At 42.9% G+C, this 13744-nt stretch overlaps 1 protein-coding gene across 3 annotated transcripts in view; it reads left to right on the top strand.

The window, feature by feature from the left end:
• LOC133984086 (intermembrane lipid transfer protein VPS13B-like) overlaps positions 1 to 13744 on the top strand; it is a 325432-nt gene that overhangs the window by 121667 nt on the left and 190021 nt on the right. The gene's annotated exons all lie outside the window — the stretch shown is intronic.

Here is a 13744-nt window from a genome sequence, read left to right as displayed (position 1 = left end):
GTCCTCTTGTGTAGCCACGGCTCACAGTTGATATCAGTGCAATTAGGCTGAAGTATAGCAGACACAAACTAAGCCAAAATACTTCAGGGATGAGAGTTATCATCCGTTATCCATCATGGTTTCAACAAAAGGCCTCAACTTGTTATTCTGTGGTACGCCAACACTATTGCAATTTTGTTTCCTTCTTTCTCTCTCACCGTTCGTTCCCCCCTTTGGCGTCTGAGCTGGACACGCACATATTAAACAAGACTCAGCTTTTTGATGTTTGGTAGCCAATCAGTAGAACAAATGACTATCAATATAACTATCTGACTGTGCCACAATACTGACAGAGTGAGTGTTTTTAACCAAACATTTACTCACAAGGTTAAATTAACATATAAACTGTATAAAGCAGCTACAACAGAAAAAGCAAAAACAGTTCAGAATAAAAACAAACAAACAAGTTTTGTAATAAAAAAGCTAATTAAAGTCTTTAAATATGCATTTAGAAAATAAATAAAAACTCTGTGGTTTAATTGGCAAGATGGGATAGATTCAATTAAATATTGTGTGTCTGTTCAGATGTTCAATTTTTTTTTTTTTAAATTAATGATAGTTTCCTTTTTATTAATGATAGTTTCCTATTTTGGAAGTTTGAGTGTATGCACACTGACACACACACATTAGTGCAGTGGTGTAAGATGCCGGTGCGTTCTAGCACCAGTGACCAGTGTTACTGTAATGGGCAGCTCCCTGCACAACTGAGATAGTATGAGTAGACATAACAGTAAAGATGAAAGCTGGTCAAAGAGACATGGTATAACCTTGAGCATGGCAACAGTTAAAAGGGAGGTATGGTGTCGCCATACTTGATGTTTTATCCTTGAGGGGAAATGGTACCCAGAGCATAGTAAAGGCCCAGATGGATGGCTCTGTATCAGAATGCCAGCCTGTTCACTTACAATTTATTGTTCTACCGATGGGACTTAGTGATTTAGCTGCTGGGATAAACACAAATACGGGCCTATGATTTTGACCCTCTCTGGTTGAAAAATGAGGGCACATAGTCCCTTCAACTTGTTCTTTAGAGTACTCTCATTCTCTCTTTTTTTGACCTTTTCTCTCGTCTCTCGCCTTCTCTCTCTCTCTCTCTCTCTCTCTCTCTCTCTCTCTCTCTCTCTCTCTCTCTCTCTCTCTCTCTCTCTCTCTCTCTCTCCCCTCTCTCTCTCTCTCTCTCCCTCTCTCTCTCTCTCATGAACACACACACACACACACACACACACCCCCCCTTCCCTTTCCTCTTCAGTTCCCTGGTGCCTCAGGCAGTTGTGTTCATTAACCCTGGGAGTAATTATTTTTGTTTTAGTCTCATATTGCTGACATTTCAACTCAGGGGCTCTTCAATCAGGATTAACCCAAACCGCAAGAAATCACACTTCACAGCCTTTTCTTACAGCAGCGCTTGTTGCCTCCAATTTCAGTCAAATTAAAGGTTTATTTTATTTAGCCGTTTTTTTTTCACTCGGGCCCTGCAGTGTGTGAGAAAACAAACCAGACTGCTTGCCTTTGATTTGCTGGTTGCTAGTGGCTTTTTCAGTATCCCCTACTCTCTCTCGCTCTTTCTCTCTCTCCCTCTCTCTCGGTAGGCACAAAGCAGTCCTCTGTGCAGGGACTGGTACTAAAGATCAAGATCACACAGGTGGTATGACTAGGAGTATGACCATCTGCTATGAAGGAAAATTCGCTTTGCTTCCTGGACAGCATTAGTGTAACAGTGTTGAATTCACTTGTAGGTTGCTGCTTCTGACAAGCATCTCTCTTAAGTGCCTTTTTTAAGCATGCTGCATTGACATTCATCTTCATCAAACTTCAAAGTATTCTTACTCAACGTTCAGATTATTTGTTCTATGATACTATAAAATGGGAAAGCCTATACTCTTAATGCATAATTACCTTGAAATTGTATCAGTGTAATTGTGCAGCAGATTTAAAATAACAATCTAGTGTATGCATGCTCGGCCTTGTTAAAGCTGTGGTTCCCTCTCTTTGCCTTGGGGGCCTTAAGGTCCACAGAAACCTTCAACTCCTCTTCCTGCCCAGGGGCACTTAGTCTCAACACAGTAGTAATAAACTGTCATGACTCTGAGTCGGGTGTGTGTGCATGTGTGCGTATGTGTTGTGTGTCTGTGTGCATCAGCAGCAGTAGTCATAGACCAAGCAGTAGTTGTAAAATCTCATCACTTTGAGTGGTCCTCCGGGGGTCCTGGACTCCTCTCTCGCTGTGTGTGGTTTGACCCGCCGTGGCCCCTCCAGCCCCCCACATGCCCACTTAGATAAACAGGCAGTAAACACAGGCAGTCCTAGCACCACTCTCTTCCCCTCACAGCGTATACAAGGCCTCGCAGATGAAAGGACTAGTTCCCGACACTAATAGCCACTAGAGATTAGCTTCCACCAACCTCTGGCTCATAATTAAAAGTTTAGAAAACGTGTTCATAAAGCTTCTAATAATAGTAGAATACCCGTCATTAGATCACCTCAGTGTCTTAAATGCACCGCCTTGCCTTGAACTTGAAATGTAAACTGGTCACACATCAGCCCCCCCCCCCCCCCCCCCCCCCCCCCCCCCCGCTACCCCTGATGCTACTACCATCGACAATTGCTGCAAAAAACAACAAATGTGCACCTAGTCAGCTTGAGTAAACAAGAGTTAATGTTTAGTCAGCTTCAACTCACAGTGTGAATACAACCCACAGCCCTGACACCGTGATAAATGCAGGCCTTGGTGACATGGGCAGGCTCAAGTCAGAGGGGGGGGGGGTGTTTTTATTTACTTATCACACTCTCATGTATAGTTGCAAATGAGTGTATAATTGATGTGTGGGGCAGGGTTTGCCATGTTAAGTTGTGGTTAAGTTGTTAGTGATGATTCTGAGTCAGGACGCTTGTGCAATAGCATGGTTTCTGATATAATAATCCATTTCCTTACAAGGTTATGGTCTGATGAGTAAATGTGTGGTGTGATTTTAACCAATAGGGTCTTGGTGTACATTCTTTTGCTGTGTGGAGGTTTACGTAATGCTACTATCTACACGGCTTATTGACCAATTATGATTCAGAGATGAAGATTTCTAGCTGTAGTTGTTGCTGGCAGAGTCAGAATTTGAAGATAGCATGAAATGTCACAACAGCTTTCCTCCAACATGGCTCTTACTCTCCCATTACATTCCTAAAAATGGCGTGGGCCACTAATTCTCAAGGTGGGGGGAAATAAAAACACGTATGTTCCTTTGTAAATTTCATGAGTCTAGACAGAAAACATTTTCATCAAGTCTAAGATTTCCACGGAGACAGTCATTTTGGTCTTTTTTGGATCACCTTGGGATTTGTCCCGTCTCCTTGGCCAAATATGTCATCTCCCCCTTTTTCATCAGCCGGCAGACGTCTGAAAGGAAGGAAGATGAATGGTTGGCGAGCTGGCCTTTGCGGCTCTCACCGTCTATGCATTACATGCATATGGAACGTTGCGGTGGTGTTATGAGATGAACAACAGTGTACAGAATAAGTCCAGTGTTATCCTATTCTTCATTCTGCCTGACAGCAGTACATGTGTATCCTATGCATCGGTATAGAATGTGCTTTTCTTCATCTGAACGGTATCATGAGAGTATGTCTGCTTTCAAACACAATTAGCTTGCTTTTAGGCATTTGATAGTGAGACAGAAGTAATTGAAGCAATAAGGGGGGTTTGTCCCACTAGATGTGGACTATGTCCTGATGATAACTCTCAGATTAAAGGTTGAAGGATAAATGCAGCCTTTCTGGCAGCTGTTGCTGCTGTTTTTCTACCTTCAAAGACTTGTCCTTCCTCATTCCCTCTCTTCTGCTCTTCCTCCCATTCCCCATATATTTCTCATGCTTTCCCTCCCTCTCTCCTTTCTCTTAACTGACCTCTGTCCTCCCATCATTTCCTTTCCTTGTCCCATCCCCTCCCTGGTGTTCTTTGTCCCTATCATCTCCACATCTCCCTCTCCTCCCTATCTGTCCTGCTGGTCTCCAATAAGCCAGTCTGGGGAGCATTTTCAAGTGTGTTTAGAGAAGCTGACTCATCACTGTTTTTGTGCCACGGTTTGTTAATGTATGGCAGCTGATAGTAGTTTGGACGTCCTGTGTTGCAGGTGGCCCAAGCTTTTGTGTGTGTGTGTGTGTGTGTGTGTGTGTGTGTGTGTGTGTGTGTGTGTGTGTGTGTGTGCGTGTGCGTGTGCGTGCGCACAAGTACATGTCTGTATGTATGTGTGATGTCTGACTGTATTAAATACAGCTCTGATGGGTGTAAACACTTCCCCCTTATCATCAGTGTGTGTGCAGACAGGAGGGACATCCTCCAAAAACAAGACACACTCTGCCTTTACACTGCTGTCAGTGAGGAGCGTTCAAACCACTGTCTTCATTCAACAGTGACTAATAAAAGGCCAAAGACACAAAGGAGCTCTTCCTCTGAAGTTTCAGGGCACCGCACCACCACCACTACCACTACCACAGGCACGCACACACACACACACACACACACACACACACACACACACACACACACACACACACACACACACACACACACACACACCCATACACACACACACACACACACACACACACACACACACACACACACACACACACACACACACACACACACACACACACACACACACACACAAAACTATGTGTCCTTGGTGAGCTATCATCCCTCTCTGTTATCTACACTTATGGAATTCCTAACCTTAAGTTATTATGCAATAGTTAGCATTTGGGTGTTAATTGACACACCTGTAAGAAAGCATGAATCTCTGGCTGTCTGTACTAATCTACCAAATAACGACTGCTACATCAGTGTAGCCTTGACCTTACTGTAACATAAAACCTTTATGAATCTAAAACAACTATAAATTGTCTTCATCCTCGGTTTCCTATGATGTCTTGAAACATTTTTCTCGCTCTGTTGACTTCTAATTGTTCAGTCACAATCATCCTATTTCTGTTTGAGCTCATCCCTCGTGAGCACTGACACTACAGTGACCTCCTTACTGTATAATGATAACCAGCCAATCAGAGCCAGCGTTTCATCATACTGTAAACGCCTTCCACCCTCCTATCCTTTCGTCCCTGCATCGCAGCTAAAATAGCTCATCCTGAAACCATTAGACCAAATTGCTAAATGGTTCAAATGTGCAACCACTTAAGGCTATGTCTTTAAGAGGAGTAATCTTCAATCTACTGTGGCAAGCAAGAAGAGGATGAGGTGGATAGCAGGAGCAGCAACTGAGAGGGACCCACGGAGACTGAAACTGAGAAAAAGAGGGAGAGACAGAAGGAGGAAGGGTTAAGAGTTATTAGCTATTTCATATAAACAGCTCCTCGCAACCCCCCTCCCCCAACGATACTCTGTCTTTCTCTCTTTCTCTGTGTCCAACTCATGTATTTATTATTCTGCTGTCAGTTTGGAGAGCAAGTGTAAAATCACATTCATGGGAACACTGTGATAGTTATTGAGGTTATTAGAGAGTGAAAACACACATGATCACACTTATTTTCTCTTATTCATAGAAAATGCTGTTTAAGTCAATAGAAGTATATTACCTGGACTTACATAATGATTTCAGTTGCTGACTAATATATTCCAGATAAGTGATAGATTACAGTTTCTAATTGAATCATCTGAACTCATACTGTTAACAGACACAAACACACCTGTGGAGAACAGTTTGACCTTTAGAAAAACGTACTGCTCTGGCAGAATGAAGCACTGATCCACTGACAAACATGCTGATAATGTTTTGTTGAAACACACATCAGCGTCATCATCATCATCACTTGAAGAAAAGAAGAAATATTAATTCCCTCTTTGGATTGTGAAATTTTTAACTAGAATTCTTAACACTTGGTGTTGTGTAGGTTTTCCCAGGGAGAAATCCTCTGGTGAGCAGAAAATTATGTTTTTTCCCCTCCATTTCTGGCAGCAGCAACAACATTTTCTTTGGAATAAATGTAAGAGCTCAGGAGCTGACATGAGCTGCAACTAACCGAACATCCAATGCTGGCTATGCTTTTTTTTATTGATCTCCGAGGAGCACAGTGCACAAATGCCTCATCAGTGACCGCTTATCACCTAAGTTGTTGCCAGAATTGGAAGTGTATTTAAAATGAACTCGACTTCACTCATGTACAAAGCAGACAAATTGCCTGACAGAGATCCTCGGACCAGTCGACTGGAAGACGGCCAGATCGGTAGACAGATAGATACAGCACACAGACAGACAGACCAAAGGAGAGGATCCATTGCATATTGCCGTGCAAATGTCAGATTCCTCAGCGCAGCTTTTCCCAGCTTCCTGAGTGACCTCAAATCTCAACCAGAGGACTTTGATCTGTCACTGAGATCATTACTAAGTCTACTGAACTGACAAAAGGCCAAGCTGAAAGACTGAGGGAACAGTTTCTGCATAGAGGTGGAAAGACTTTTGAAGGTAATTGAAGACAGGATCTCGTCCTCAGTTGTCCCACATGCTCTAAAGAAAGCTGAAAACGATGAATCCCAAGAATATGGGACTGGACATCTAACATCTGGAAGTTTGTTGTGGAAAAAAGACAGGTGGATCATGAAGCTGGTCAGTTGCTGGATGGAGACATAGAAGAGAGGAGGACAATAAGACAGGCAACTACACATGTCATAAATGATGTAGAAAAGAATAGGTGAGAAAACACAATAAAAAGGGAGGGAAAGGGAGGAAGTACGCCACATCAGCCATGTTTAAATGTCATGTTTAAAAAAAAAAAAAGAAAAGAAAGAAAAAAGAATTAAGACGTACCTGCTGATTTGTGTGCATCTAAAGCTTCTCTAAATAATTACAGTTTCCAGTCTTCTTTAAGTTGTTACTATTTGCATGGAGAAAGACCAACATCATTATTTATTTGACAAAGTATTTCCTCTGTTGTTTATTGCATAACTCCTTCATGGCCATTTGTTGCCTCAAGAGTATAAGAACCACTATTACGAGGTCAAGGAAACCTCAGATTTTGCCATTTGCTTTAAGCTTTTCGATTTGTTACATTGTAATTCATATAAAAATATTTGGAAGGAGACCCAGCTAATGACAGACATTAAATTCCCCCCCCCCCCACCCCCCACCCCCTCTCTCTCCCTTATGACAAACTGAGAGAACTCAGCTTGAACTGTAGTGAAAGCCCATGAGCCAGCTGAATGATAGCAGCGATAAAGGAGTTTTCAAGGTAACTACGCACAACTCAAACTGTGTGGGAAAGCTGCAGCAGAAGCAGAAGTCCTGTTTATTTTAATGAGCTCAGAAGTGTCTCTCTTGTTCCCCTTACATTTCACTGGGGCTCATTTAGAGTTCACACAGTGCACTGTATGTCCATGATGGATATGGTATGATACATTAATGCAATCAGGACCAAGTCTGTTTTGTCTCTCATTAAGAAGGCTAGCTATCTTGCTGACAAGGGCCAGGTCACATTTGGTCATGACTTTTAAGCATTTTCCGTCGGTGTGATTTGAAGTGAACGAGACAGAGAGTGTTTTTTTGGGTGGTGGGCATATCAGTGGAGGAGAGAGTAGAGGATAGGAAGACAGATAACAGCTGGAATATTCAGAATCAGTGCTGCTTGGGTTTCATCAGGGGCACAGGCAGCAATTGTGCAGTGTCTGGTTGTGTTTCAACACCATGAGAGTTGATGTGGATTTATGAAGTCTAGGAATCATCTAGAAGGGGAATATGTATAGCTATGGAGCCTCTATCAACATCTGCTCCACAGAGCTGCTCCTCTGCTGTCCTAAACCCCTCATCTGGCCTCACTACTGGTCTACAGTACATAGTATGGATGGACAGAAGTCCATTTTTCCCATGGTCAAATGTTTACTGTGTGCTCTATTTTAGACTATTAAAGACACAAATATAGAATTTCTTGCAGATTGTATAAACACTTAATCACAGTATAGACAAAAACAGCCTTGATCAGACTTCACTTCTGTTTGGCTTTGTTGGGCTTCATTCAGATCTTACTCATCCTGAGGTATATCTTTGTATTTGTAAAATCACAATCATTGTTAAAATATAAACATATACACATGGCAATTATTGCTGCTGCTGCTGAGTCCAAGCACCACCCAAAGTTTTTCAGACAACAGCACTGCAACACGATCAGTGCTGTTATTATGAATTTGAACATTAGTCTGAAAAAATGTGTCGAGTCCACAGCTAACAACCATGAGTCACCAAACCCAGCAGATGGGAAAAAGAGCCTCAGCCCTGGTGGGGAACACAGATAGATCTCTCTCTCTCTCTCTCTCTCTCTTCTCTCTCTCTCTCTCTCTCTCTCTCTCTCTCTCTCTCTCTCTCTCTCTCTCTCTCTCTCTCTCTCTCTCTCTCTCTCTCTCTTCTCTCTCTCTCTCTCTCTCCTCTCTCTCTCTCTCTCTCTGTGGATGAAATATAGCCCTGTGCACAGTACACACTCTACATAACCATCCGTGTACACATGCTTGGCACTCATGCCTGCTGTATATCACTGTGTGTACAGTATATGCATATACATACATACACAGTTTTGAATTGCACATTGACCTTTCAGATAAACATAAACCTCTTTTCTTGTGTGCAGAGGCACACAAATGATAGGACAGCACACTCACACATGCACACATGCATGCATTAGTGCATGTCCAGTCTTGGTTTTATGTGATATATCCGGTTCACAGGACTTTGCATGTATGGAGACTCATTGCAGTCATCCCATAAATCTCACAGATCCTTGGCCAAACTCCGAGTCCTTCTCACTTATCATGTAGATTAGGAAAATGACTTGCTCTTCATCCAATGTTGTTCTGTTATGTTCCGTCTGTTTAAGCACTGTATCTCTGTCTACTCTGTCTTTGTCTGTCTCTGTTTTTGTTTCTTTCTCTCTCTGAATATGTGTCTCTGTCCATCTGTCTTTCAGCCTATTCTTCTTGTAGGTGTTTTTCTGCTTCTGTCACTCTGTCTTTCTCTCCTTTCACTGACTCCCTCACTGGTTGAATCACTCTCCAGCTCTTCTTCTCCCTGTTTCTGTTTCTGTTACTGTTACTGTACCCACATCCATAGTTAGTCAACCTTTACGAGGTGAGTCTAGCCTGTCAGCTGCAGGCTACCGCTGCTGGGCCATGTTGAAAGACACACACACTTACTCATATACACTTATATTCTCTTAAAACCACACACACACATACGCACACATATATATATATATATATATATATATATATATATATATATATATATATATATATATATATATATATATATATATATATATATATATATATATATATATATATATATATACAGGCTTCCAGTGCAGAGAGTTGCATGGGCCCAGAGTGAGAGCAGGCTTTCTGTAGGCCAGGGTCTGTTTCCAGTCAAACCTGCCTGTGTCCTTCCTGAGCCCCCGGGCTCCTGCAGCGGCATTGCCCCCGGGCTGCTGGGTCGCAGCACGGCAGGGGAACAGCCGCACAGTGAATGTGTGTCAAAGACCTGTGTGTGTGTGTGTGAGAGATGTGTGGCTTCATGTTTCAGTGTCTGTTCTACGAAGCACACACACAAATGGATACAAATAGAAACACTTCCTTATGTTGACAAAGACCCGCACACACATAACATATACTGCACACACGCACTGTTTTTTGCACCCACCCACACACTGTTGAGTCCCTTTTTCAGTGGTGTCAACAGCTCCAGGTCTCTACATTCACAGTCACAGACACTCACACAGACACACACACCAGCAGAACACCTGTCGGGCCGCATGGCTCACTCCAGGACACCTTCGAGTCATGAGCTCATCGGAAAAGCAATTAAAGGCAGCGTAGGCCCCGCACGCTGGCGTAATGTTTTGTTTTGCTACTTGGCTTCGAAATTAACCAAACCTGTCAGAAGTCATCTGGCTGACGCGGGCTGGGCTATATTTATTTATTTTCTGTTGGAGAAGCTGGACGCAGGGTCCCAGTGCTGCCTCACGTCCAACAATGAAGCGATTCTGAGGGGGCGCTTAGCTGGCTAGAACATGAATCCTCCTCCCCCCTCGCCCCTCTGTCTACCTGGGGGGTGGATGGTGAGTGCCTCCCACCTCTCTTTGCCTGTCTGTATTTCTGATGGTGGGGTCATGGCCCTGTAGTTTGGAGGTTGTGCCCTCTGTAACCCCAATCAGGGCTTTGGTCTCCACTGTGGGACTTGGTGTTGAACTTGCACTGACCTAACCACTCCCAATTTTATTGAATTTCATGCTCGCAGTGCCTGAACAAAAGCAGATTTCGCATTCAGAAATGTTGATGTATTAAACGATGTAATACGATAAAAAGACAATATAAAGACAGATAAAGGTGTGGAAGACATATTACTGGGGCTGTTGACCCAGAAAAGAGGAAACTGACAGAAGAATTTAGAAAGGGCTCAAAGGTTGGAGGCCTTCTCTCAGTCTGGCCTGGTGCTTCACTATAGCCTCAGGCAGTGAGCAGCCTGATGTCAGACAGCCGTAAAACAACACCAGCAGCCCCTTGCTCTCATTTACCTCTACCGGTCTTAAGCCACTAGAGAAAAAAAAACACCTTTGACATTAATAGGTCCGCTGCGGGTGAGTCGAGGTAAGTGTGTCTTCACAGATGCCTGCACATATATTGTGCAGTTGTGTGTATTTTTAAAGTCTATGCCACTGAGCAGTTCTCTGGGTGTTTTCTTGAGGAATCATTTAGGAAGTAAGAAAAACACCTCTGTTATCATTGTCATCGCTTTCTGTAATTACCCATATGCCACCCTGTTCGAGCAGAGAAAAACAACAGTCAGCCTGCTGCCGAGGTCACCCTCGAAGCATGCCAGGTCGTTTCACGGTGCTGCACGCTTCAAAGGAGGTGTCACTCTCCTGCAGTAATGTCAACACAGTGATGAAACGAGAACACACAGTGTGAGATGGTAAAGCCTCGGTCTTGAAAGCCTCAAAAGCCAGGTCAACACATATTTTGTTTCTGTGTCACTGTCAAACTGACATAGTGGGAGTTTGAGAGAGAGAGAGAGTGAGAGAGTAGATTGTTTGCTCTGTTAATCGCAGAAAGAGAGCTTTTTGAGTGGTGTTGTGATGTATCAATGCGGCCATGGCTGTCAGTGGCAGAAGCCAAACAGACGTGACACAGCCTCAATAATATGACAGTTGCTGGCAAGGCACTGAAAACACTGCTGAAACACTGCCAGTTACTTCAGGAAACTTAGTTATTTTAGCAAACCAACCTACTAGACTTTAATACACTCAACAAGTCATCTGGTGGTGAAACAGTTTTGCTTTAATGGAAACTTACATGTGTGGGTTTTTGTTTATTGTATTTGTTCATGGAATTTCAGAGCCTTTTTTTGCACTGGCTTTGGCACTGCACATCATCCATACAGTGTGAAATTCTGTTTCCTCTCTCCCTCTCCCTCTCTCTCTCTCTCTCTCTCTCTATTTAGTCACCTCACTTAAAAATGCAGTATATGTCATGCGGTCGCCTTTAAAAAGTTTTTCATTCAAACGTTTTATTAGATATCCTAAGATGAAATCAAATGCGGTGATTTTTTTTCTCCTGCAAAGTGGCCAGTTTTTGTTTCTCTGTGACTGTTCTACTTTTAAAGAAAGAACAAAAAATCATCTTTTTATTCCACATATTCTTCATCCTTGTCAAAACCTGTAGCCTACATTGCCCACAATGCAACACAACAGCCGACAATTTGGTCAGAGGCTACAGAGAACTGGTTACCTTGCTTCTATGTATTTCCACACCCTAAGACGCTGACTCAACTGACATCATTTGAGGCAATTTATCAGATTTAGTGCGGTTCCCCTCGGAGCCACAAAAAGCTCTATACAACTTTTCACATGCACTGTCATTTCCCCCAAAACCTGTTAAGAGACTTTTATGTGTAAAAACAGTGGAACTCCCCTTTAAGTTTAGTGAGAAATACTGTTGACAGTATAGTGTGCCTGTATTGTACTGTAGTACATATTGATACTGTGCAAAGACCACAGTTAAGCCGCTCCGGTCGAGAGAACTATCTGCAATTAGGCATTTTATGTCTTTTTATTTGCTCATTTATCTGCATAATAACTCTTAAACAAACAATCCATCTACTAAGTTATATGATTTTATTATGTTATGACTCATTTCAGCTGAATGTGCTTTGTCGAGCTCAGCGCGTCCCGTAGACCGCAATTTTGGGTTCGATTTTATTGAATACATCTTCACTACTCAGCCCATTCCCAGCCTTTTGGGTCCCATACTGCTCATGCTGTTCTGGGGTATGATGAAACCACTTGAAGTCGGGCCTCAGCACTACAGCCACAGCCAAAGCCTATTAAGCAGCCACACTGTGGTGTAGGAGTTCAAGCCACAGGGCTGAGGTTATGATTCCTCATCATCAGGAGGAGGGGGGGGGGGGGGGGGATGTAGGATGGGAAGGGTGGAATAATGATTTCAGAAGAAAGGGTAGAGAAGGGTGAAAGAGGATAAAGAGGGACAAGACCAGGGATGAGAGAGCGACCAGGAAGGAGAGAGGACACATTTGAATGTAAGAGTTGAGTAAACACAAGTAAGGGAGTGAGGGAAGATGGATGAGAGAATGCAGGAGGAGGTTTTTAGAATGGAAATTAAAGCAGGGACAAAATCCAGCAAATTTGTTGTTAGGGAGACAAAGAAATTTGGGGGTGTAGGTGGATAAGGAAACAGTGAAGAGACAGAGGGATGGAGTTGACGGAAAGTAAAATAAATAAAAAGATACATGTAGAAATAGAGGAAGAACAGTGAGTCAGTTTGACTTGATCCAATGAGAACATGTCTCCTTTGCCCAGAAAGTGTTCTGTAACAGTCATAAAGCATGCATACACACATTCATACATACAGTTAAATTGCACTGTAGATACACACACACACACACACACACACACATCACAGACCTCACACCTTACATTCACACAGAGAACACGCTCATATTCAATAATACTGACACACTTACTTTTCTCACATGCTTTCAGTCATACATATTTATTTCACACTGCAAACACACAGACTCACACACAACTCACACACACAAGCTCATAGGCCACAAATCACCACACAAGCTCATAGGCCACAAATCACTGAGCGCTGTAAAAATGGAGCAAATTAGAGCTGTTTTATTTGCATTGTTCACAAGGAATAATAGACGAGAGAGTCACTCCTGCCAAGCCGGAGAGTTGGTGTAACAAAAATATGTGTGTGTTTGTGTGTATTTGTCGAGGGGAAGTTCATAATTGTGCTTTGTCTATGCTTTAGTGACACTAAAATATGTGTAAGGCAACAAGCAAGCAGGTCTTGTCGGAGGCGAAACACACACACACACACACACACACACACACACACACACACACACACACACACACACACACACACACACACGCATTCATTTACACATTCACACTTATACACACACACTCCACTTTGCCTCAGGGTCTGAAACAGAAGAACAGGGTCTTGTCCAAAGCTCCATTAAACTGCTGAAAGTCCTGCTAGAGCTGAAACATCCTCCTATCGTCATGCTGGGACATTCCACGGCACGCCAGAGACCCTGCGCTAATCCTGCCGGCATGGGAATCATTATTGATAGGATCCTAATGCATTACCTCAGGGCCCGCTTATTGTTGGTAAAGATTATTATTT

The sequence above is a fragment of the Scomber scombrus genome, chromosome 7, assembly GCF_963691925.1.
Source record: "Scomber scombrus chromosome 7, fScoSco1.1, whole genome shotgun sequence".
NCBI lineage: Eukaryota > Metazoa > Chordata > Actinopteri > Scombriformes > Scombridae > Scomber > Scomber scombrus.
This window is presented reverse-complemented; position numbering and strand designations above follow the sequence as displayed.